The 27509-nt window shown below is 37.3% G+C and overlaps 1 long non-coding RNA gene across 2 annotated transcripts in view; it reads right to left on the reverse strand.

Moving 5' to 3' along the window:
- Window positions 1-1344: 1344 nt before the first annotated feature.
- The window catches only part of LOC138827211 (uncharacterized), a 41248-nt gene continuing 15083 nt past the window's right edge, over window positions 1345-27509 (reverse strand). The window contains exons 2-3 of one of the 2 annotated variants that reach the window (XR_011372012.1): window positions 4795-4973; window positions 1345-2782 (exon numbers count right to left, since the gene is read on the reverse strand). This is a non-coding gene — a long non-coding RNA (uncharacterized lncRNA). Of the gene's footprint in view, window positions 2783-4794; window positions 4978-27509 lie in introns of both variants that reach the window. The other variant, XR_011372011.1, reaches the window with a different exon arrangement.

Raw genomic sequence — 27509 nt, forward strand, 5'->3', positions numbered from 1 at the left:
GACCATCATAGGATTTACAACAATGAAAATCAAAGGAGAATTACAAAGGATGCCCTTGCAAATTTGGCAGAACTGTGAACTGATATATGGTCAGAAAAGTGTCTGGCAGTGACTTCTAAAACATGTGGAGTGATTACAGGAAACTACCTGGTACCCACATAGTGCCACAAGAAGAGATGAACTTATGAATTACAGGATATTGAATAATCATAAAGGTCTTGCTTCAGTAGTACAGAGATAAACTTTAATAAACTGTTGTGAAAAAACTAACACATTATAAACCAAGACAAGGAAAATTATATGTATATATATATATATATATATATATATATGACTCTACTGTGTGAAACAATAGAATTCAAGAAATCAAATTAAGTAATGTACATACCAAGTAATAAAAGTAATGCAAAAGAATAGCATAATTAAGGTAATCTTTCAACAATACGTATTTTATTTGAAGAGTGCTGTTTATGAATAATTTGCTTTCCTTACAGATTTTGAATGAACAAAAACAACAGCAAGAAACAAAACAAAACAAAAACACTTGATAATAAAGGTGGATGCCAGTATCCCATCAATATTCCTATATAAACAGGAGGCTAAGATTGAAAGATCAAGGTTCACAGCCTTTTGCAGTAGCAATCCATGAAACATTTATGTTCACTTTTGCAGACAAAGGCAGAGTGAAACCTTGGCTCAAGTAGTATAGCTTCAGTCATGAGTGAAAAAAACAAGCAAGAGTTTGAGGTTTGGAGTCTAATCTCATTACTACACACACACACACACACACACACACACACACACACACACACAGATTTGAGGCTTGGAGTTTCTCTTTACTACAGAGAATAGAGGGAGGGGGAAGGAGAGAGAGAAGGAAAGGAAGAGGGAGAGGGAGAGAGAGGCAGAGGGAGAGAAAGGGAATATTAAGCTTATAAAGTGAATCTATTCTATAAAAATATCATTTTCAAAATAATACATCTGTAAGAATACATGTGAGGATTTCTACAGTAGAGTCATGAGCCCTGGAAAGGGATAAGAGATCGAAAAGCCATCTCAAACAGCACTCAGAAGAATGAAAGCTATGCCCTGGAAGGGTCAAACAGTCAAGTGAAGACAGCCACATAATTTTTTGCCTTAAATTTATTTAAGTTAGAGCTGTTAGGACACTAAAAGATTAAGGCCTTGGAGATAATATTGTTGTCTGTGTTACGGTTGATATGATTATTGCTCCCTTCTGCACCCTAACAGTAAGGGAGTTACATACACAGTGACAACTATGTATACAAACAATACCTCATGTTAATGACTAGATTATGCCATAGTTTGTGCACATACCTGTAACCACTGACAAAAACCCTGTAATAAAATGAATATAAAGCATATTAAGAAGGATTTTGCGATCCAGAACAATGAGCCTTCTGATCCCCAGGTGTATTCTTTCCTATCCCTCTCTGTGATTTCTCAGTTCTTTGTCCAGGTATCCCATCATCTGTGCTGTTCTATTGTTGCAGTTAGTGACAGTACTGATATTCAGAACACCTCAAAACAAACTGTGGAAACACACTTTCCCAACTTTTCTTTTTCCAAAGAAGATCCTCAACAGTAATGATATGAACACCTCTAAACAAACTGTTGATACACTTTTTCCCAAAGAAGATACATAAAATTATATGAGCATCTGGAAAGACAATAAAGCAGTCATCCTGTGATACACTAGCAAGGAAGTACATTTCTGGAGTATTGTTACTTCTGCTAATATAAGAGATGGATAAGTGTCCCTTTTATACAATTGGTATGTGGTTTTGCATAAATTTTCACAAACATATATACATTGTGAAATAATATGATTTATTTCATAGGTCACAAACTGACTGGAGTGAATGACCCTAAAGTCTTATCTCAGTTGCCTGAATCAGACTTAGATTAATCTGAATTGGTTAATTATTAATATTTCTCCATGAAACTCAACAACATAGAATGAAGTTTGAGGGTCGGGTCATCCCATACCTCTAAGGTTTTTATGTGTATTAGAGTAATACACACCTACCCTGCTCACTGCTCACACTCATTGCACACAGAAGTGTTATAATGGTCTTCAGATCATAAATATGCTAGAGCCTAAAGTAAAATGAGATGAGCTGTACATTCTCAACGCAAGAGGGAGGATCACCCCTGCAATTTTTCTCAGTGGAGAATACTTCCTATACCTTTTACTGACTTAGCTTCGACTCTGTACACTACCATTATTAGGGAGAGTCACACTGAATATGCAGCAACAATACTGCAGCAACCTTAGCTGCCTTTGAATTGTACCTCCAATGTTGAGACCAAGGTCAATCCTGCAATTTAATCACATATTTAATGACATCTGATCATTTCAAGCCCTGGTTTAAAATCCAGCTATCAATGCTCTTACCAGTGTGAAAGGTCTCACTCATTTAGGTTTTTTGTTTATCTTCTTGTATTTCAGATACTGATTAGATGTTGGTTTTTGAGATCGAGCTTTTAGTTTGCATTTGATTTGTGGAGGTGATTCCAGGTGAACGGCATATATTGTAATGTAAATAATTTGATGTTTTGACATATGAATTTAATTTTGGCAATTGAGGAAGTGAATACACATCACTTACAAAAGTTTCTTTATATGTGTTAGTATTGCTTTATTGTGAACTTCCTTAAAAGCAGTCATAGTAGCACATATCCTTAATCCCATCTCTTCTGTCACTGAGACAAGGCTTGAAACGTCTAGATCATTTGTCACTTCATAGTGAGAACCTTTCTACAAAGAAGGGGGAGAGAATAGCAAAAAGAGCAAATTAACCTACCATAAGTTTTGTTATATATTCCTTACACTTTGTCATTAAGACCACCATAATAGTACTTTTTATTATTCCTTACAATGCTCTTTCCCTGTTCTGAGCTATCCTTTATGGGTCTAAAAGAAATTAGAAATATACTTCAGGAAAGTATTAAGCATATAATATGCAATGTTTGCCTAAATTGTCTTGTTATTGGAAAGACACTTGTATTTTTTTATTCTGGTAACAAAGATTATAAACTAAGTTACAATTGTATTCCAGATGGAACACAGACTAGAAACATGAAGGGCAGCACTAAAGAATGCTACTGGTACCACTAATATAGTAAATAAATTTAGGCAAACCTCCTTTAGAATAAAAGCCACAGGACAGCCCCAACATTACTTTCATTGTTTCATGTGAAGAATAGAATATTTTTTTTAGTAAAGACAAATTTTCACAGATATTACCATCAATTGGGTAAATATTTCTGAAGGCATTCAGAAAGGATGCTGTGACCATGGTGAGAGAAGCAGATTTATCTGGGACTTATTCAAAACACCATTCCAAGCACTGCACCTGCACTAGAGTAGTTTTAGTGCTCATGACAGTTCTGCAATTTAGGAAAGGAATTCAATATATCACTCAAAAAGACCTAGCCAACAAGGCCAAGCAAATTTCCCAAGTACCTAAGACTGACCATAATTCAAATCCAGTTTTCCACAAGGCATATCTGAGGCAATTTTGTAAATGTCACATTCATTACCTTTTAAGAACTATGGAGTAGATGAAGCCACATTATCTTCTTCATTATGGTTATAATGGCAACAAAATTGCTACAGAATATAAATATTTTTAAATGAAAAGGGTATGGGTAATGACTTGTATCAAATGATCTTTGTATCAAATAAAGATCGGTTTAATTTCTAGAGATATAGCTGAATGAACATCATACAGCTTTCAATGTTTGTGGAAGTAATTGGTGTAACAGTTTAAGGAGTAACAAATCCATGTCAACGACACCTATGCTTATGAACACAGGGTTTTATCATTAAGTACCTTGAATGCACATGGAATAGTTTGTTAGTGATATATAATCCAAAAGGAATATTTTTTTGTGAATAGGTACTTTGTTGTACTAAAAAAATCTATTCACTGTTCCAAAACATGTATTAATTTAATGGATAGTATTGTTATTACTATAATGTATGTATAATATATGTAATGTTATTATAATATATAAATGATATATGTATAGTATAATTACTGATATTCTATTACTACTATAAATTATATATGTATAAAATTTGTTTTATTATTATACTGTGAAGGATACAAGGAATGACTTTATTTAAATAAACATATTTGTATGTTTTAGGTGCATGTTATTTTTGTGCCAGTACTGAGGTTTGAACTATGGCCTGGTGTTTTCCTTGAGCCATTTTGCTCAGTGCTAGCAGTTTACAACTTGAACCCCAGGACAACTTCATACTTTTTTCTTGGCTAATTGTCTGTATGAGTCTCAGAGTTATTTTCTGTTTGGGCTAGCTTCAAACAGCTATCTTCAGATCTCTACCTACTAAGTAGCTGTGATTATCCGTGGCATGTTCTTAAGTCATTATTATTGAGTGTTCAATAATATTTTGATATTTCATTTCTAAACCAATTCAGAATAAACAACTACTTATTGGGTAAAACTTTATTTTGCAACAGAAACTGTAAGGACCCTTACTTTAAAATCAGTTTTCAAAGGTATTGCTAGTATAATTCTTTGTCTTACAAGCAGAAAAATTACATAAACATCCCTATCTTAACCGTCTCATTTTCAACAGTATACAAACTACAATATAAACATTCATCTTCCAGAAATCACACCTCTCTAATTACATATTCACCTTTGATTATCCTCCACATGATTATGAACATCCTCTAAGATAGGCTAAACTTATCCACTAGAGTCAGCCTACCACAGCAAACACATTGTAATACTTACTGAATAAATTTGCTTGTCCTCATCCTTATCAGATTTGCAGCTACTTCAGTAAAGAGTATTTTCTGCTGCTTTGCTTGTAGAAAACATCATCCTGTTCTATTTCCCAGCAAAGAAACTGTGGTTGGCAGGCTTGAGAACTGTTAGATTCAGAGGTTCTTTAGTTTTGAATTTTTCCTTTTCTTTCTTGGTAGGTAAGTTGGAATAAGAAAAAAAATTAAGCAGTGTAATTTAGTTTAAATGAAAAGACATTTATTTGAAAATGTATATGTCTGAGTCAAGCAGAAAAGTTCAGATAAGTTGATGTTAGGAAAATGAACCCTAAGATATGTATTCAAATGTTTTTTTTCTTTCAGGTGATTGTTTCTAACACATTTATAAGATTATTTCTTTCTTGCTTTGTATGTTCCTCCCTCACTGTATTTGAGGTTGGTATAATTTGTGGAGGGGAAGGGAAAAAACAAATCGTTTAAATAGGTATACAGGTGGATTCATTGCAACAATGAGATGTACAAGTAGTTATGTGGAAAAACGAACTTTACAACTTTGATGGGTGGGGAGACTAGGATTGGGGGAGGGGTGAGGGGAGGATGGGAAGGGATGGGAAAGGGAAACAAAGGAGGAGGCTACAATGCATGATTGGAAATGTACTTATTATCTTGCCCATGTAATTGTAACACCCTCTGTACAGTATTTTCACAATAAAAATGAAAAAGAAAGAAAAGAAAGAAAATACTACAAGTTGTTGTTATTTAAATTAATTTTTAATTCAAATAGAATAGGGTTGGGTTTAGTGGTGCTTGACTTACTATTTAGAAGGCTGAAAGTTGAGGATCATAGTTTCAAGACAGACAAGCTAAAATGGACCATGGTACTCACAGACAAGGTGAAATGGACTATGGTACCCTTACCTTCAACTAAGAACCAAAAAGCTAAAGGTGGATCTGTGGCTCAAATGGAAGAATGCCAACCTTGAGCAAAAAAGAAAAGCAAAAGGACCTGAAATTAAGTCCTAGCACTAGCACATAGATAATATATATATACATATATATATACACACACTATATGTATATATGTATGTCAATATGTAAATTATATATGTATATGTATGTATATATAATTATATAATAAATTATTTGCAAGTGTCAACTATATACAAGCAAGCATTTAGTCTTGCTCTTAAAAACAGAATCATACACAATTATGAATCCCTGTGATTTATAGGAGCCAACATATATAGAAATGTAAATGACTAGATTAGGAAATTAATAGAATGATTTTTGTTATAGAATAGACTGTATGCACAAGATTAGGCAAATGATACTAAGTCTTTTTCCAAAACATTGAAAGAAAAAGCATTATAGTACAAGAAATCGCATTTAGATATGGACTATGCCACTCAGTAAACAGGTTGATCAGGAAAATATGATAGCTATATGCATATAAATATGCATATGTGTGTATAAACATGCACAGTGGAATTTTATTTATCCATTATAAAGAATGATAATGCATCATTTGCAAAGAAAGGAAAGAAATTGGGGGAAATCATGTTAAGTGAAAGATGGGAAGAAAGTCAAACCCAGGGAGATATGTTTTCTGTTATATAGGAAGGTAGACATGATCAGGATCAATACAATATGCACACTTTGGGGTGGAATCCAAGTATACACCTAGTTATGAACTGAAATATGGTTGGTTCAGAGAAGCATTTAAATAATGTAATTCCTTAGACTAGCTAACTAACCTTCCAACAAAATAAACACCAGGAATCAAGTACTCAGAGGTAGGACTGGGATCAAGGTAGGGAGAAATAGATATATGAAGCAATAAAGTGGGGATAAATGCAATGATCTAACTTAATGCGTATCCCATAAAATGAAGAAATTGAGGAAAAGTTGGTAGTGAGAGCATTGGGGAAAATTATGAAAGAGGTGACATTGATCAAGATCCAGTGTACTCATGTACTCATGTATTGAATGTCAACTCCTATGTACATGTTGAAATCAAAATAAACTTTAAAAGCCCAATATTCGGTATGCTTATGGAAATATTACAGTGATGGTGGTTCTCTGAATAACTAACCAAGAACGAAGAGTTCAAGAAAGTAAGTAGCAGAAAGGAAATCATGTTCAGCTGGGGAAGAAGTTTAAGATGGGGCAGATTAATGAAAACAGGAATGGATAGCAAATACAATCATAATATTAATGATACATATGTAAAAATGGAACCAGGTAACTTGGAGGATGGGTAGTGTTGGGAAAGATGGGGTAGATCAATGTAACACTAATCAAGGTGCATTATACTAATAAACTCATTGAATTGAAACCTCTTTGCAAAACAACTTTATGATAAATACAAATGAATGAAAACAAACACAAGAATTGAATTTGTATTCCATTTCTTATAGCACAAGTAATATATAGTAAGCTATAATTTGGACAAAATACAAAATTAATAAACTACATGACAAAATAGGAAACTGGAAATATGGGTAATATTGCCTTTGGAAATATACATGCCTTATACATTTCAAAAATATCAATATTCTGATTACTTCGATTTTCTTTTGAAAATAAAGTGATCTATAAACTTTGACACACGATTATCATAATGTTTAATGATACATAATTTAGCTAGATTTCCTAAGAAAACCATTTTTATTTATCTTATATTATAAAATATAAGGAACTGTTATGACACCACTATACTGTAACACAGATACTGAAGGTTCGCTCTTAAATCGCTCCACAGGAGACTGTTACATATAAGCTGCTACAAGTTGCAAAATCCCAAATATAAGTTAAATTACTTAGAAGGAAATGGTAGGAGGACAATTATTATCGTTCACAATCAATATCAGCCTTGGACATCCTGAAAGAGAGTAAGTCAGAGACAAATGTGTTTGTTTCACCAGGCCTCTACTTCCAAACTAGAAGTGTTGGAAAGACCCATCATGGCAACCTACTACTACCTACTACTAAAAGCCAGACCACTAGATAGTCAGATCCTCTAAGACTCCTACATGGAAGACTATCTCTGACACGCATGCTCTTCTTTTCACCAAAGAAACAGTGCATTTAGTAATTTATGTTTTTTGAATTTAGATAATGAATGAACATTTTTCATACAAATCAAGTTTGAAATACCTTTGATATATTTTCCCATGCTTAAAACTAGCAATACAATAAATAATAGTAGCCACAACTTGGAACTTTTCTGCATCAATGGAAAAACAATCTTGAAAAAATGGATTCTGGGAAGAACCGATTAAATCCAGGGATGCATCTATTTTACACACAATTGTTCAAGTGGAAGGAAGGCCAACATAGTTTCATTAAAGTAAGAATTAGTCAAAGGTCTGCACATCCACACTTAAAAAATATTATATTTGTTTTAAACTTGCTGATTGTACTCTAGGTAGACTTTGTAGACTTGGTTATTGTTGACAGACAAAATCTACTTGAGTAAGACATAGGAACCTTAAGCAAGACTTCCTGATAAAGCACATGGTGAGTTAGAAGAGGAAACCATAGTCAAAAAATGAAACTTACTTTTTGTTGGTCACAGCACATGAACTCAGGGACTGAGTACTGTCCTTCAGCTCTTTGGTTCAAAGCTAGCCCTCTCCAACTTTGGTACAGAGTACCACTTCTGATTTTTTGTTGGGTAACTAGAGAGAAATCTCATAGACCTTCTTCTCAGGCTAGCTTAGAACCCCCATCCTCAGATCTCCGTCTCCTGCATATGTAGGATTGTAGTTATAAGCCATCAGTATCCACCACCCCCAAACGGAAACGTTTGAGATTCTAATAAGTTCAATTTTCAGTGGAAACCTCAAAAAGTATGGCAAGGAAAGACCTCCTAGAATTGTTCTTGCTACTAAAGAATTGAAGCTACAGAGTGAGCAACCAGGAAGTTGTCTGTTAGTATAGATGCAAGTCTAGAAGGGTGCTATTAATTTCAGTTATTTTTTTCAATATGATGATCTTCAGTACAAACCTGAACTTGTCACAATGCATCTACCTCTTGGCATGAGCTGAGCCTGGACCTATTCTACCTCAAATGCAAGAGATGCAAAAGAATAGCTCACAGTTTTGGAATGAGTTTCATCAATGTACACCAAATATGCATATACTTCAGTCGAGTTGACCATGCAGATGAATCTGTTTTTCTAACCTTCTTCCATCTTCTATCATTCAACAGCTTTTGATGAATCTCATTTTGTACCTCTTTATTCAACTTCTCAAGATAATTTCTTATTAAGCTTCTAAAATTGTCTTTTCCCCCAATTGTTGCCTTCTTAACATTGCCTCAAATTATAAACTATATATGATTGTCCTGTATGTGTTCACTGATATATTTAAATTTTGGTCTACCATCCACATATTATAGGATATCTTTAACCTGCTATAACTGCTCTGAAAATCATTATGGAGGTTCCTCACCAAAGCAAAAACACAATGCCATAAAACCAAGTGAAATTAGGATTGTGTATATCCAAAAATATTTTTGAAATGAAATAGTAGAAGCATTCACTTCTCTTATATCCCAGTATATGTTTATAGCTATGAATATTACATTTTCTTTATTCCCTCTTTCTGGTACACCTAGGTGGACTGCAGAGATTGATTGTTATGAATGCTCCTGCCATGAACATGGATATTCATGTTGAATCATATTCCTTCAATATGTATCCAAGTTGTTGTAAAGGTCATTAAAATATGTGTCTTTTTTGGCATTGTGTAAACTTCCATTCTGAGCTGCTTATGGGTTGCACTAGTTTATAATGCCACACAACTGAATATTCCTGATTTATTTCAACCTCTCCAGCATTTGTTTTTACTTGTTTGAGTTGTGATAAGTATTCTGATGTGTAATATGGAATCTCAGTGACTTTTTGATACATATTTCCTTTGTGGATAAGAATTTCAAATATTTCATTTATTTATTAAACATTTACATTTGTAATACATTCCTAATCAGTGACTTTCTTTTTTTTTGTTATTTGATCAATTTTTAAGTTTTAGAATTTGTGATTTTTTTTCCCATTCCAACTATTCACCTTAGTAAAAAAAAAATTATCACTACAGTGCACAATTTACTAAAATCAAGCGATTGTACATTTATAACACTGTTTTTGGTTTTTTTTTTTTTACAACCAGGCAATTATTTCAATAAAGACGCCCAACTTCTTTCACTAGAAAGATAGATTGAAAGGATAGTATCTCATATTAGCCCTAAGCTAATCTCAGAATTACCAGTCACAGGGAAGGCCCCAAGAGTTGGGCTAAGTAAAATGCACTTACACAGTAAAAACAGCATTTCAAGTGATCAAAGGGCTTCATAAATTTTTTAAAAGGCACCACCTTCAACAAGCAAATGGTGCAGTTCACAAGCAGACCATAGGAATCTGAACATCAAGAAGATCAAAGGATAAAAGTATACAGAAGGGGGGCTGAGAAGGTGGCTCAGTGGTAGAGCGCTTGCCTTGCATGCCTGAGGCCCTGGGTTCGATTCCTCAGCACCACATAAGAAAAAAGAAAAAAGCCGGAAGTGGCGCTGTGGCTCAAGTGGTAGAGCACTAGCCTTGAGCTGAAGAGCTGTGGGACAGTGCCCAGGCCCAGAGTTCAGGCCCCACAACCGGACCCAAAAAAAAATTTATAAAGAAAGACAACTTTAGAACGTTGACTCAGAATTGGGGGGGGGACAACCACTAAATACCAAAACTCAATGCTGAAGTGAAGAAGTGTTTTACCCCAAACCTCAGCTGTGTTTGATTCTCTCACATCACACAGACATAGACACACACAGACACACACACACACAGACACACACACACACACACACACACACACACACACACCCCTCATGTACACAAAGAACCCTAGGGGCAGTTGTTTCTGGGACAGTGAAACTTTTCTATTCTTCCTTTTAGATAATCAAATGTGATGTTGTGGTTGGCTTCACAGCCACCCCACACCTGAGCAGGAGGGAAAGGATTCCTGAGACTGCAGGATGGCCTTGTGTACCCCTGGCTTCCTGTGTAAGATTGTAGTTCGTGGACCCCTAGGCCAAGCTGAACAGCGGGTACAGTTTGGCTGGAGGATGGCACCCCAGAGCTCTGCATGCATGCATGGGAAGCCCTGTGAGCATGTCTGGGATGGCCTTTCAGCAGTGTGGAGAAGTTGACACCTGTAGTTGGACATGGCAGCAGGCAGGAGAATAGCAGGAATCCTAAAGACAGGAGAGGCACAGGAGTGAATGCGCTTTTCCATGGAGAAACCTAGACTACACGAATGAAGTTCCCAGCCCACACAAGACGGCCACCGCTCAGGTCCCCAGATGCCCTATCTGGTCTTGTCCACAAAGCCTGGTCCTGATCTAGAGCTGGAACCTCCCCGGTTGTCCTGGGCTCAGTGCCGCAGGAGCAGTGAACTCCAGATGTGCTTCCTACGCCCAGTCATTGCAACTCAATGATTATAGTCACAATTCTTCTTTCCCTGGTATCCTAGTTTCTGCTACTCTGTTCTACTACCCATAATTCATAGTACCATGGCTCCAGCCACCTGATTCCCTGACACCCCTGACACTGATACTCCATTCCCTAAGTAAAAAAGGGCAGAGTGGGCACAGCCAGTCGACTTTGGTACTCCTGGCATCTTTCAGGCACATTGGGACCAATTATTCCTCAGGTATTTAACATGAGCTACTAACTGCAGGTGGAAAGGGAAAAAAGTTATACGGAGGTGACTAAAATGTAGAGTCATCAACATATCATCGGTTGCTAGGAAAAGAAGGCCTTAAGGTAAAAGTTAATGAGAAGAGAAAATTTTACAAAGAATATTGGGGATGATGAAATAGGTTTAGCTTAGTCTCATACTAGTGATCTGATTTATTTTATGACACAGATATGTAACTTTTGCATTTTAAAAATTGATGAAGATGCATATATGTGGTACTTATATTAATTTATGGAATAGTTGCATATAATTAATGCTATTCAATATTTTATGTTCTATGATAGTTAACTCATGAGTCTACCATTGTCAATATGAATTGAGCTATTAACAAATGGAATTTCACTGTCAAATACTACAAGGAGATTACTGGTGCTAGTACCAAAATGAAAGCTAGTAAAACTGAATAAAGCTACAAGTTTGAAAGGAGGGGGTAGTGTTAAGGACTTCTTCACCATGGAATCTGGGAAGACTAGAATGTGTTTTCTTGAAATACTTGTTTTTTTAACCTTGTTAGAAATCAGAACATTATTATTTATTCTTGCTTTTTGGGACCTTTTTAGTGAATGGTTTACAAAAAATTATCAACATGACTTTGAAAATTCACTGATGTGAATTATCAGATGAACATTATATGCAAAGCTTCCCTGAGATGCAGGCAAGCTGGATTCCTTTTCTATTAAATTAATGAAATAAGCTTAGTTTTGAATGGATGGACAGTCCATGACATTTGTTCCCAAACAAGAAAAGATACAGGAGAAAATAAAAGAGAAAGGAGACCCAAGCCTCCTGAAATTAGCGGAAATATATAGAAATATAATTTTAAAAATCATGGTTCAAAGTAAACCATGGCAGGAAAATCTGTGAGACTCTTATCTCCAATTAACCACCAGAAAGGAGGAAGTGTTGCTGTGGCTCAAGTGGTAGATGCTTCTGCTTGATCTGAGGAGTTCAGCAACATGTTAACACTCAGGCACAGAGTTCAAGCCCCACAAATGACAAAAAGGAATTTTAAAAAATTAAAGCATCAAACAACCTGAAGATGTTGTCCAGAGTAAAGAGTGTGGCCTTATGCATTTACATGACTTAGTCACTTGCAACCTAATTTATCAGGTGAGGGTTGGTGATTTGTGTGAGTGCCAAAACCTGCAAAACTATTTTGCACTTTACCAAGGAAGGAGGGATTGGAGGAAGGGGAAAGGTGTTTGGCGGTCATTCCTTTTGGTTCAGTGGTTGTTTTCTGGAGTCAAATTCAGAGAAATTTCCCTGCTAATCCTACTTGCATGGGGAACTAAGGAGCTATGCCCTGGAAGTGGACTTTGTCCTGTCCTTCGCCTGGTTCCAACTCCCACTGGGTAATCAAAGTCCCTCTTCAGGACCAAGATGCCTTGAAGACAACTTATCCACCGGGCAGATGGACCTAACCACAGCCAGAAAGGCAAAATGTGCCATGTCAAGGGCAGCACATGAGATCAACACATGAGACCAGAGATTTTTTGTCATTCTCATTTTGTATTACCACTTTGATTCTACAAAATAATATGTTGATTTTAACACCTCTCACCTCTCCCCCCGCATTGGTAAAGCTCACAAAACTCCTTCTTTTGGCTCCCAGGACACTTAACTCTTAGGTTTGTCCAATCGTTTCCATGATAGAGAATGACTTAATTGTATTTTGAACACATAAAGCATGCATATAAAACTAGCACATTTTGATCTTAGGAGAAAATAGCCTGTTCCCCTCACAAATTTATTGACTGTTAGGCAGTTTTAGAGGGGAATCTGTTTTCCTTTTTAGATAAAAGGCTTGTAGGAAACTATGTTCATAATCTGGCTGCTCCTCCCCACACACCTAAAATACAAATTTCACAAGAATTTACAAGAAAGAATACAAAAACCAAACACTGGGAATGCTCAGAAACAGAATGTTTTCAAAACCCAGAATATAACTTTGTTGTCTGAGGGAGGGGCTCTCTTTATATCAATTAACCAACACAAAAGAGGAGCCATTAGTACCTGACATGAGTGTCAATGGTTGCTATTCCAAGGACAAGGAGCTGGACAGACTGATCCGGTGGGAGGTTGCAGGGAAGAAATCTTCCACAGTGACTTGGGTACAAAAGTTGGAGTTACCACCTCTGTGCCTGTCTTTCTTCTTGCAGCACAACAGAGTTTTCCCCTGCTCCAAGAAGGCTATCTATGTACAAGCAGATCTAGAGAAAGGCTTTGGTTCAGTAGGCCCCATCATGCAATGCATGATGACCCTTCCCAAGGAAGGGTCATTCAAGCCCTGGGCCTACAGGCCAGTGCTAGAGTACTTCAGTGGGTACCGTGCCATGTACGCCTATGCCCAGGTAGAGCTTCCAGTGACTGCAGCTGGCTCTGTGCTGTGGCACCATCCTAGCCCGCCAGCATGTCTTCTTCTCCCACAGTCCCCTGGTATTGCCGAAGGTGGGCGAGCTGCAGTGAGGCTTCTACTTCACCAGAGGCCCCAGCATGCCTAGTGCGCATGAAGAGGCTGCCATCTAAACTACTAATTTTATGGAGCAGTTGTAAATAAGGTTATACACATTAGTGTATGCACAATGTTATATCCTGAGTCTGTAGTTTCCAAAGGACATTGAACTCTATACTAGCAAAAATAGGTTTTATTGTTTGTATTTATAAGGCCATAATGGCAAACTGAAATAAAAGTACAATAAAGTTGTTATCCAAAAACACAGTATTAAATATCAGAATTTGAAAAAAGTTGCATGTAAGTAGTGCAAATGTAGTTATACTAGAATGATAAAATACACACAAACTATATTACTTTAGTTACATTCAAAAATAAAAAATAAGGAATTACAGAAAGAATACCAACTGTATATAAAATATTAACATGGTTTTAAAGGTTGAAATAATATAGTTAATATATATTGCTGTAATAAAACATAATATTTCTATGTTCTGGTTCTGTTTATATCACTGAAGGAAAATATTAGAAAATAGAAAGTATATGTGGCACATGTTGCTTCCGGTCCCAAGAAGGGGAGTGGAACTTCTGAATGTGTGTCCTGGGAAGGTCCCCATGACCAGCCCACGAAGACCCATCAGAGGTCCATGTGGTGACCTTGCAGGGGCTCCAGGGTACCACAAGGATACTGCATTGTATCTCTAAAGCCTTCACCTTTGTACTACACTGAGATTTAGGGAGTAAGAGGGTAATGGGGCTTAGAAAAAGAGTTGTGATATTCTAAGAGAATATGTAAAACACCAGTCCACAAATCCACATTTTCAGTAAGGTACCTTTCTACCTGAATATAGGAAAAATACAGTGAACCAAAGAAAGTGGGCCCTAGAACTAAGCAAAAGTTACTAACCAGATATGACTGAGGCAAGCAAATTTAACCTAACACATAAATATGCAAAATCTGCACTGTTTATACGAATACACTTGGAAACAAAATGCAATAGAAGATAGATACCTTGTATTAATACTTACTCAGCTAGGCCACGGTGGCTCATAACTACAGTCCTATATAGGAAAATTGAGCTTTTGTGAATAACAAGTATACAAGATTCCATTTCATAAATAACCAGGAAAAGATTAGCTGGACCGGCACTGGTGATACATACCCGTAATCCTACTTACTCAGGAGGCTGAGATCTGAGGATCGTGGTTCAAAGCCAGCCCAGGGAGGAACGTATGTTAGACTCATCTCCAAATAACCAGTAAAAAAACCGGAAGTGGCACTGTGGCTCAAGTGGTAGAGCACTCGCCTTGACTTGAAGAGCTCAGGAACAGCGCCTAGGCCCAGAGGTCAAGCCCCATGACCAACAAAAAAAGCTAGGTTGGAAGCACGACTTAAGTGGTAGAGTGACAAGCAAGCAAGCTGAATCCTTGAGTTCAAACCCTGGTACAAGCTAACAAGGAAGGAAACATATTCCCAACATTTTCTTTTCATGAAGGGAAGGAATGAGGTGGTTGTTCCATCAATCTTATCTAGGGAAATAATCAGTGATCCTTCTGGCAATCCCCAAGATGACAGAACCGATATCTTCTCTTTTTAAGAGAAGTTCTCTCTCTCTCTCTCTCTCTCTCTCTCTCTCTCTCTCTCTCTCTCTCTCTCTCTCTCTCTCTCTCTCTCTCTCTCTCTCTCTCTGTGTGTGTCCATTGTGGGCTTGAATTCAGAGGCTGGGAGCTGACCCTGAGTATTTTTGCTCAAACTAGTGCTCTACCAATTTGAACCAAATTGCCACTTTCAGTTCTGGTGCTTACTTCAAGATAAGCATCTCATGGACTTTTCCTGCCTGGGCTTGTCTTTGAATCTCAATCCTCAGATCTCAGCCTCCTGAGGAGCTAGGATTATAGGCCTGAGCAACCTGTGCCCAGCTAAGGGAAGTCCCTAACAGGATGATCATCTGAATGCCAATGAATGATTCCTACCATTCTCTGTCTGATGTACTGTTAGACTCAAATTTTGTCTGAGTACTTACTAATAAGTTGTTTAACCCCTGTGCTTCCATGTAAGAAAGTTAACAGTTAACTTCTCAGAGCAATCCAGAGTTCAGTGAATTAATACACAGAAGTTCTATAAAGAGAAGATGTTGGCACACAGTAATACTTAGGTTATTCCTAGGCTTCTACTTTGTGGAAACAACTGAGGAGGCTCAGAGGCTTGTAATGAAAATAATTTGCTAAATCCTGGAGATGTGGAGTACAAGGAATATATGGGATCAGGGGAGGTGGCCAGAATTATACTGAAGGAAGGACTCAGAGATAATTCTGGAGATATACCTGACAGTTTAAGGCACAGGATACATAAGATCCCACAAACGGGCTCTAGAAGAAGAGAAGCTGAAAGAGATGTCATTTTAAAAGACCTACAAGGCAAGGATGAGCCTTTAAAGGAGATGTTGAGACACAGAAGGAAAATCAGTACTGTGATATCAGAAGCCAGTTAGAGGACATGTTTAAGAAATCAATAAAGTCCAATGATTCTGAGAACCAAGAAGACTCAGGTTGAAACATCCATTACATCAGGAGACATGGTGACAGCTTCCAGAACACAAAGAGGGCAAGAGTGAAGTGAGGAATGAAGATGGGGTATGTAAATGAAGAAAGAATGCACACAACTCAGAAAGAGGGAATCATGAGAGAATGGAGGCTCAAGAGAAGGGTCAGCAGATTTCTGAGTGCCAAGCACCAGTGGCTCACACCTATAAGCCTAGCTACTCAGGAGGCTGAGATTTGAGAACCACAGTTCGAAACCAGCCTGGGTACACAAATCCTTCAGACTCTTATCTCCAATTAACCAGCAAAAATAGCAAAACTGGAGGCATGGCTCTAGCAGTCATGAGCAAAAATCCAAGTGACAACACGAATCTCTGAGTTCAAGTCCCAGAACCAGCATGAGAATGACTGTGTTTAAACTGTTGATTCCAAGACCAGAGCTGGGAGAAATGAGATGAATACAGAAGGGAAAAACCTGACATATGAAGCTTCTATGAAGTAGAGAGAGAAGACCAAAAGCTCTAAGAGCTGTGAGAAGATGGGCTTTTACCAGGAAGGCAGGAACTTAGGAGATGAGTGGCTATAGACAGGTTTGTACCTTTGACAGGGAAAAAACTGTGAAGTTCCCATCTGATGACTCCCACCTTGTTTATGACACAAAGCTGCACAGGGAGAATGAAAGAGGAGGTGTGGGGCGAAAGGGAAAGGGTAGTGTCAGAGTTCTGAGTAGATAAGAAGGACTAAGCTGTAAGGTGGTAAAAGTGAAACCCTGAAACAGATTGCTATGTGGAACTGAGGACTCATTTTAGAATACTGGGGGTCAAGCCTTGCAGAGATTTCAAATGATTACAGTGCCTGCCTGTGGGTACAGGCACGTAGGACAACTGTGAGAAGTCATCCTGCTGGGGTTTGGCTAAGCGAGACCCCATACGAACTCCAAAGGAAAAGTGGACTTAAGGTATAAACCTGCTAGATACGGACCAGGCACCTAAGCAACAAGAAGTAAAGAGAGAAAAGAGGGACTTGGTGATAATAACAGGAACAGAAAAAAATGAGTTGAACAGCTACTGATGGAAAGAGGTGGGTGAAGAACAGAATATTTGAATTTAACCCATTAATTTCATTAAAACCCATTAGAAGTAGACACAAGTGGGTCATGCTTCATGTTAGCTCTTCAGAAGACAGATACAGAGGATTGCGGTTTGAAGCTGGCCCAGGCAAAAAGTCTACTAGACTCCATCTCCAAAATAACCACCAGAAACCAGGAGGTACAGCACTAGCTGTCAGCAAGCTGAGCAAGAGCTCAAGGCTCCAGTTCAAATCCCAGTACCTAAAAAAATCACTCATTAGCAATTGTGTAGATTTTAAGTCAAAGCCCAGCAAAATAAGAACCAGGAAATGGGTGCTAGTAAGAAGGGAAGGGGGAGGGGAGGAGAAGGAAGGGGTTGATGAAGGGGGAAGGTTGGAGAATGCAGGCAAGAATCCAAGCCACAGAATTGAGACATAATAAGGGAAAGGGTGTGTCAAAAGGGTGTGTGTGAAGATGTGACACAAATCAAGATGCAGAGTACACAAAAACAGCTTTGGTAAATTGCAAAACTTTCCATACATAACCTAGAATTAAGATAAGTAAAGGAAGGGGTGGCTTGGAGAATTGGGGGAGAATGCTGATCAAGACGCATTGTATTCATCAACTGCTTTGTACAACTACCTAAAGATAACAAAAATATTTTTTAAAAGGAAACTGAGAATGACTATGGTCATAATGCAAGACACAATGTTATCTACTGTTAAGACAGAAAAAAATGGGAATGCAAGTTTTAGAACCCAAATAAGATGATTATGCTAAAAAAATTACTCATTAGATAGCTTGACCTGGATTGCTCCTTATTAATACATTAAGATGTATGAAAAGATTACAACCTAATGAGGAAAATATGTGAAACACCCTACTTAGTTGGAGACTCTTCATCCAGGACACACAGGGTCTCCTCCACTGAGTCCTCTTCCTTCAAGGCCATTAACTCCACGCCATTGAAAAACAGCAAAAGCCTCTGCAGTCATATGAATGCGTTTACACTAATGCTTTTACAACCATAAGATTGCAAAAGCAAATTTTAATGGCCCATTTCTTCTTTTTCTAAAAAAATGCTTTATTAACTTTTAAACTTAAGAGCATTGCACTGAAGCAAAATTTTCCTACTTATGCTTTCTGCATAGCTGAGATTACAGATGTATACCCCCATGTCTGGCTTGTTGATATTCAGTCTTTTCCCCCAGATAACCTCAAACCATGATCCTCCCAAGTTTCTAGAAATTACAAGTGGGGGTCACTGAGCTCAAATTTAGTGTCTTATTTCTTAAGTATTTGCTTTTCAAGGAGTTATGTGCACATACAGTTGCCACAGTAAAATGAATTTTTCATCCATATAAATTTCCAGAATATGAAAATTAATTTTATCACTAGAAAATTCCATAAAATAAGAATGGGCTATATGCCAGGCAACAGTGGCTCATGCCTATACTCCTAGCTACTCATAAGGCTGAGATTGAGAATCACAGTTCAAAGCCATCCAGGCAGGAAAGTATGTGTGAGTCTTATCTCCAGTTAATCACGAGAAAACTGGAAATGGAGCTGTGGCTCAAAGTGGTAAAGCACTTGCTTTAATGCACTAGCCCACGTCCTGAGTTCAAGCCCTACAACCAAGAGAGAGAGAGGGGGTAGGGAGAATGGACTATAAATAAATCAAAATTCTTATCTTAGAAAATTCCAGCTACTTAAAGGAGTCATAAACTGAGGTGTTCACACCTGTAATCCTAGTACTCAGGAAGCAGAGGACTGCAATTTGAAGCTAGTCCAGGCAGGAAGGTTTGTGAGACTCCAGTTAATCACCACAAAGGAAGTAGAATGGTGGTTCTAGAGGTAAAGCACTGGTCTTAAGCATCTAGGTCCTGAGTTCAAGCACCATGGTCAACATGAGAGACAGAAAGAGAGACAGAGAGAGGGAAACAGAGAGGACATCATAAATATTATTTTTTTGGTCAGTCCTGGAGCTTGAATTCAGGGTCTGAGCACTGCTTCTGAGCTTCTTTTACTAGCACTCTGCCACTTGAGACACAGCACCACTTCTGGTCTTTTCTGTTTATGTGGTACTAAGGAATCCAACACAGGACTTCATGCTAGCTAGGTGAGCACTCTACCACTAAGCCACATTCCCAGCCTCAACCATAAATATTCTTAAACTACAAGTATTAAAAATACTTCCTAAGAATAAGACTATGTTGGGCCTGGAACTACAGTAGAAGACCAACAAAATGCTGTGGCTTAAGTGACAGAGTGTTTGGTATAACAAGCCAAGTTCAATTCCCAACACTGCTGTAAAAAATTTACAGTCACATATGGAATGCAGCATTTTTTACAACCTGGTTCAGAAAAAAAATTTTCAGTGATGGCTTTTTAAGTTTTAAAAGTACATATAAATTATATTGCATTAATAAAATACATCTCAACTTAAATATTTTTTGTTCTAAGTATGTAGAAACAACATTCAATTTTTAAAAACACTCACAATTAAAAGAGGTATTCTTAAGGAAGGGACCCAAAGGTGCAATGAATGCCTCTGTGCCAGTGAACATATAAAATAATATTTATCAACAGGAATTTCAGGAAATTGCAACAAGTTTTTAATATTTTTTTTCCTCTTGATGAAGATGGTGTTTTTTTCTTTTTTCTTTTTGGTCTTTGTCTCTTGCTTTTTGCCTGTTTTTCCTTTAGCTGTCTTTGGTGGGTAATAGGAGGCAAAGCAATGGAAGAACCAATGGTGAAAAAATGCAGCAGTGGTACTCAGTAGACACAGGAAAATGAACTGTGGAACTATACAATTTGTAGGTAGAGATGGGAGAGGGAAACGGAGATAACAAAGGAAGGGGTGAAATTGCCCCCAAAGAAAAAATTCATTACATGCTTATGAAATGGTAACCCTTCTATACAACTCTTTAATAATTAATAACAGTTGCTGGGAAGGTGGATCAGTGGTAGAGTGCTTGCCTTGCATGCATGAGGCCCTGGGTTCAATTCCTCAGCACCACATAAGCAGAAAAAGTTGGAAGTGTTGTTGTGGCTAAAGTGGTAGAGTACAACCCATGAGCTGAAGAGTTGAGGGACAGTGCCTAGGCTAAGGTTACAGGCTCCATGACTGACAAAAAATTTAATAACAATTTTTTAACCTCACAGTTTCTTTTTGCCATGAACTTTGATTAAATTCTACTTTAGTTTTGTTTTTCTTTTGTTGTACAGGTTCCGAGTCTTGAATTTAGGGTCTCTCTCTCTCTCTCTCTCTCTCCCCTTGCTCAGCTTTTTCTCTCAAGGCTGGCACTCTATCACTAGAGGTACACTTTCACGTCCAGCTTTTTATTTTTTTTCTTGTTTAACTAGAGATTCGAATATCTATCTCAGTTTCATTTGCCTGAACTGGTTTCAAACTTTTAATTCTCAGATCTCAACCTCCTGAGTAGCTAGGAGTATAGATGTGAGCAACAAGTCCCTTCCTTTAAAAAAATTATTATATATTAGTTATACAAGGGGAGATTTTGTTGTGACATTTCCACACAATGTTATCCTTCTCCCTCTTCTTAAAACAATTTCAAAAAGTTTCAGTTTTACTTTGACAAAAATCTACTTAACCATATTCATTCTCTTTCCCCTTAGTTAGCCAACCTTCTTGCTAGTTCTCTGCCTCAGCCTCTCTCTCTCCCCCCAACTTTCCATTGATCAACAGTTTTCATGTTATTTTCATATATAGTTATAATGTATCTCAAAATTATTCACTCTCTTTTTCCCTTTCCCTTCCCCTCTTAAACAGTCCTGTAGACTCAATTTGTAAATCTGCCCATATACACAAAGGTACAATCATGTCTATGAATATATATGCTCTTTAGGCCTAGCTTCTATATCGGAAACAAACACATATCTTGTGTTTTTTTATTTTTATTTTTTAGCTTGGTTCATTATGATGTCCTCTATTATATCCACTTTTCTGAGAGCGACATGATTTCATTTTCCTTCATGGCTGTGTAACATTCCATGGTACATCTATATTACTTCTTCTTTATCAGTTCAAGAAGATTCCAGGTGTCTGATTCCATCATTTGGATATTGTGCACAGTGCTGTAATAAACATGAGTTATGCGGGCATCTTTCAGGTATATTGATATATTCTACTGACATACGCCTCATATTGGTATAATGGAGTCTTTGGAAGGGTCTGTTTCTAGACTGTTACCCATAGTGGTTGCACTAGTTTGCATTCCCACGAAAAGAGTATAAAGATTCCTTTTCTAATTCATCTTACCACATTTTCTTGGTGGCTGTCATTCCAACTGAAGTAGATTTAATCTTATTGCAGTTTTAATTTGCATGTTCTCTGTTATAGCTAAGGCTGTTGAACATTTCCTCATGACTTTATTAGCCATCTTTTTCTTCTTCTGAAAACTATGTAATTAGATTATTTTTGGGTTTTTTTGCTGTCTAATTTCAGTCCTTTATATAGGATGGATATCAATCCTTTATTTGTTGAATAGCTGGCAGCCCTAGGAAACTCCAAATTGTCATTACTCAGTCATGTGGGTCTGTCCTTCTGCCAGTGTTTTCAGCATGAACAAGGGATGAACTGCACATCTCTTGGCTTTCACTTCCTCATGGATCCAAAGTTCACATGACAGCACTGACTTCACATTAGCTGATTAAAAACAACAGGAGGGCCTGGGGACTTGCTCAGTGTAAGAGAACTCATCTGGCAAGTGCAAGGATTTAAGTTCAGACCTCAGCTCTGAAAACTACAGAAACAATTAAACAACAATCAAACCCAAAACCACAAAAAGTGAGTCTTACCTGATGCTGGTGGCTTATACTGGTAATCTTAGCTACTTAGGAGGCGGAGATCTGAGGATTGTGGTCCAAAGCCAGGCTGGGCAGGAAAATCAGTGAGACTCTTATCTCCAAAAATCCAGAAGTGAAGACAAGGCTCAAGTGGTAGAGTGCTAGCTTTCAGCATAAAAGCTCAGGGTGAACACCCAGGCCCTATGTTCAAGCCCCAGATCCTTCACACATTAAAATGTCTTACACTAAGACTGATTTATTAACTATCACCACCTAAATTCCTGTCACAAAGAAACCCAAAATGAATGCCATGAGACACGTCTTTCCAACACCACTCCTGGAAGCCCCACAAGTGACACAGCCACCTCTTCATACATACATATAGATATTATGTGTATATGCGTATATATGTATATCTAGATACATACATACAATTGAAGTAAGAAAAAGATCATTGAGAATATGGAATTCCAGATTGAGCAACCACTCAAAAAGTTTCTCTTCAGGTCCTATAGAAGAGAATGGTAGTAAAACTAATGTTACATTTGGCATTATTATTTTATACATTTGTCTTTTAGAACAGATACTCAAAGAAGTATAGTTCTGCCTGGCATTGTGGCACATGTCTGTAATGCTAGCATTTAGGAGGTGGCAGTAGCAAGCTAACAATTTAGAGACCAGCCTGGGACACAGAGAACTCCAGGTCACCCTGGAACTGTCTGTATCCAGAATAATACTAACAACAAATAAAAACAAGATTGCATAAAAAGCTTAGACTCTTTAAACGAAGAAGAATAGAAGTACAGATGCATCAAGTTTCTAATTTATGGAAAGCTGGTCTTGCACAGTTCCTTGCTCTACATCATCCCTTACCCTACAGTAAATCCTACCACTTGGTCAGCAAACACCATGAAGGTCAACACCCCTGTAAAACCAAATACATACCTACTCTAGCAGAACTGGCAAAGATCGAAAGTATCATTAAACCATAAAGAAATGTCTAACAGGAGGAAGATACAGGAGAAACTTCTCTTGGAGCTGCAACCCACATCTACAAATGACTATAAAGTAAGAAGCAATACCAAGAAGCTAAAAGGACTCTGAAAGGTCTCCAAAAAGTATATAATATGTGGGAATTTAGAAAGCTTATTAAGACATACATAAATATGCCAGGCCATATACTTGTTTGGGCATCAACAAGTATGTAGACATCTGTCACAAATCATTAGCTAATATAAAATACGAAAAGATCCTTAAAAGCAGTTTCAAATCTAAATGCAACAGAGCAAACTTGTTTTAAAAAGTTATCACCTAGAAGCTGGGCACCGGTGACTCAGACCTGTAATTCTAGCTTCTCAGGAGGCTGAGATCTGAGGATTATGGTTCAAAGGCAGCCCAGGCAAGGAAGTCTGTAAGACTCTTATCTCTAGTAAATCACTGAAAACTGAAAGTGGCACTGTGGCTAGAGTGCTAGCCTTGAGCTGAAGAGCTGAGGGATAGCACCAAGGCCCAGAGTTCAAGCCCCACAACCAAAAATATAAAGTTATCACCTAGGTACTTACACCAAAAATATTACGTCAGTAAATCAAAGCCCCAAATCAGTCTCTGCTTAAGGATACATAATTATAAAGCATAATTCAGTGATCACAATTCTCAATAAAAGCAAATAAAGGTACATAGATTTACACTACATCGTAGGCTCTCAGAGGACACACATTCACCCCTTACCTGGTCTCTTTACCTAATCCCCAGGTACAAGCTCCATATCTACCTATGCAGTCTTCAGTTCTAATAGCTCTAGAGAAATGAATAGTATTCCTTTAAGCTACTACTGACGCTCTAGTCAATTTCTACATCAGAAAAAGCGATCATAAAAGTTGTCCCAAGATAGCCTTTCAAAAAGTAATACCATAATAGCATACTGATATGAATTTGGCTAAATATTCATACATAATGAACAGATTCATATATTATTGAAATTTATGTAGAAAATAGCACATATAAAATGACTTACTTTTTATCATTCCCACTGTATGTTTCAAAATCTTGTTTCCCTGTGTGGTCAAATGCATCAAAACCTCAATTCCTGGGACCGCCTCTCCCTCTTCTTCTCATGCCCCCTTTTGGGCTTCCACATCCTTTCAGCGGCCTGTCTCAATCAAACCTGTCCACTGGTCTAGTCAAAGATGACAATGCAATATGATAAGAGAGCCCAAGCCTCTGCCCGTGTTCTGCCTCATCCAGGCTCCTGTATGGTGTGGTACACTACCAGGATCTGGTGGTGTAATCACCTGCCCGCTTTCCCTTCTGCCCATCCTTGTGCTTTCTGAGGACCTACTTTTTTTCTACTAGACTCCAAGATGTAGTTCTAAATGAATACATCTTTTTAATCATTTTAACACCTTGTTTATTAACTTTTTTAAATTTGTATAGGCTTTCCAAAACATTTTCCCTAACAACAAATTACTTATTTAAAAGAGATCCTGGCTGGGCGCCGGTGGCTCACGCCTATAATCCTAGCTATTCAGGAGACAGAGATCTGAGGATCAAAGTTCAAAGCCAGCCCAGGCAGGAAAGTCTAAGAGACATTTTATCTCCAATGAACCACCAGAAAACTGAAAGTAGAGCTGTGGCTTAAAATGGTAGAGCACTAGCCTTGAGCAAAGAAGTTCGCAGAAAGTGCCCAAACCCTGAGTTCAAGCCCCATGACTGACCAAAACAAAAACGGATCCTGAAATCAAGTAATCCGGATTATTAATAGCTTCAATACTTGCACCAGTAAATTATCCTACCATTCTCTCATGGCTAAGAAAAGCCATTCTTACCACAATAAAAAAAAAGATCGAATTTACAATTTTCTTTTTTTGAAAACAAATGCAGAAATGATGATTAATCTTACCTTTTTCATATAAAACATTATGCTAAATAAATTCTCTACATTGGCTTTTCTACCTTCTAACAAAACCCAAACCAATTTTAAAACAGAACATTTTTTTCTGATTTAAAATTCTATTCTTTTCCAATTTTCTTTATTAGCATTTAATATAATTTTGAGAAAAGAGAAATTATTTTAACCTATCAAAATTCCTTACGTAAATTAGACTAGACATAGAAATACAGAAAAAAATCATAGCACATTATGAATTGTTAGAATATAGTCCAAAGGCTAATAATTTTTAAAATAATTTTTATTGAGATTCAGTGATTACATAAAATTCACAAATTTCACAGTATTGTGGGATAGTAATACTTAAAGTCATATACACATTTTAACCTTTACAAGGCAAATTGTCATTATCATGGTCTATAAAGTTTGTGAATTCTATAAGTTTTGACAATACAACTATTTCTTCCAAATCGGTTGATATGTACCTTTCTTTCCTTTTGTTTAGTGTAAGCTGCTCCCTCTTTCCCTCTAATTCTCTCCCTTCCATTGCTGCCCTTGAATTCCTTAGTTCATTTTCATTCAATGTCCAATGTAGCTGATGTGCCCCTCTGTTATATAGTCTCCTATTTCCCTCTGATTCTGTGTCCTGCTCCTAGCTCCCCTCAGATGTGCACATATATGGTAAATATATATGGTACATATATATGGTACATATATATGGTATCTATCTATCTATCTATCTATCTATCTATCTATCTATCTATCTATCTATCTATCTACCATATATAAGGTCGAGAACATGGAGTCATTTAGGAATGATATGACAAATTAAGTAGAGGTCCTTTGTTTCTTGAATCCTGTTTATTTTGTCATATGTCTTTGCATTTTGGATTTAACATTCACATATCAGGAAGCCATGTACCATTTGTCTCTCTGATCTTGGCTTACCTTGCTTGAAATGATTTATTCTAATTCTATCAATTTCTGGTGAATACCGTTATTTTATCCTTTCTAATGCCTGCATATTTCACTGTATGTATGTACTACAAATTTTTGATACATTCATCTGTAATGAGGCATCTGGGTTGTTTCCATATCTTAGCTATTGTGAACAGTGCTGCAATAAACATGGAGGTGCATGTGTCCTTGTATCCTGGTTCCTGTTGCTCAGGGTAGATGCCTAGGAGTGGTATGGCTGGGTCATATGGGAGATCTATATTTAGCTTTCTGAGGACCCTTCAGACTGCTTTCCAAAGTGGTTGTGTTAGTGTACATTCCCACTAGCAATGCAAGGGTTCCTCTTTCTCCATATACCCTCCAGCATTTGTCATTGGCTGACATTAGGATGTGTTCCATTCTGACTGGTGTAAGGTGGTATCTCAGTGTTTTGATTTGCATTTCCTTTATGGCCAAGGATGATGAACATTTCATGTGTTTCTTTGCCATTTGTATCTCTTCTTCTGAGAAGTTTCTCTTTAGCTGCTTTCCCATTTAATATTTGGTTATATTTGGGAGGATTTAGTTTCTTGAGTTCCCTGTATATAATGGATATTAGGCCTTTCTCTGATCTATTGCTGGTGAATATTTTTTCCCAATTAGTTGGTTATCTTTCTAGTTTGGTTTCTATTTCTTCATCGATGCTGAAATTTTGTTTTAAGATAGTCCCATTCTTCGAGTCTCCAATTTGTTGTGACCCGGGGACTTTGTTCAGGAAGTTCCTGCCTGTGCCTGTAAGTTCAACTGTCTCTCCTACTCTGTCCTGCAATAGTTTCACAGGTTCAGGTTTGATGGGAAGGTCTTCAATTCATTTTGAGTTGATGCTAGTGCATGGAGACAGGTTGGGGTCCTCTTTTAGTTTTGTGCATGTGGCCACCTTGTTTTCAGTTCTTCCACTGTATGTCTTTGGCTCCTTTGTCAAGTGTCAGATGAATATAGGTATGTGATTTTACTTCTGGATCTTCTAGTCTGTTCCATTGCTCTTCGGGTCTGTTTTTGTGCCAATACTAAGCTGTCTTTGTTATTATGGCTCTGTAGAAGAGCTTGAAATCTGGTATCGTGATTTGTCCTTCATTGTTTCTTTTGCCTATAATTGCTTTGGCTATTCTCGGTTGTTTGTAACACAAATCTTTAAAAAAAAAGTCTACACAATACTTGAACAGCAAACACATACATGGGAAACAACATCAGTGAAAATCAGTCCTACATTTATAGAAATCT

This window comes from Dipodomys merriami, unplaced genomic scaffold (genome assembly GCF_024711535.1).
Source record: "Dipodomys merriami isolate MVZ:Mamm:240054 unplaced genomic scaffold, mDipMer1.0.p SCAF_1511, whole genome shotgun sequence".
Taxonomy (NCBI): domain Eukaryota; kingdom Metazoa; phylum Chordata; class Mammalia; order Rodentia; family Heteromyidae; genus Dipodomys; species Dipodomys merriami.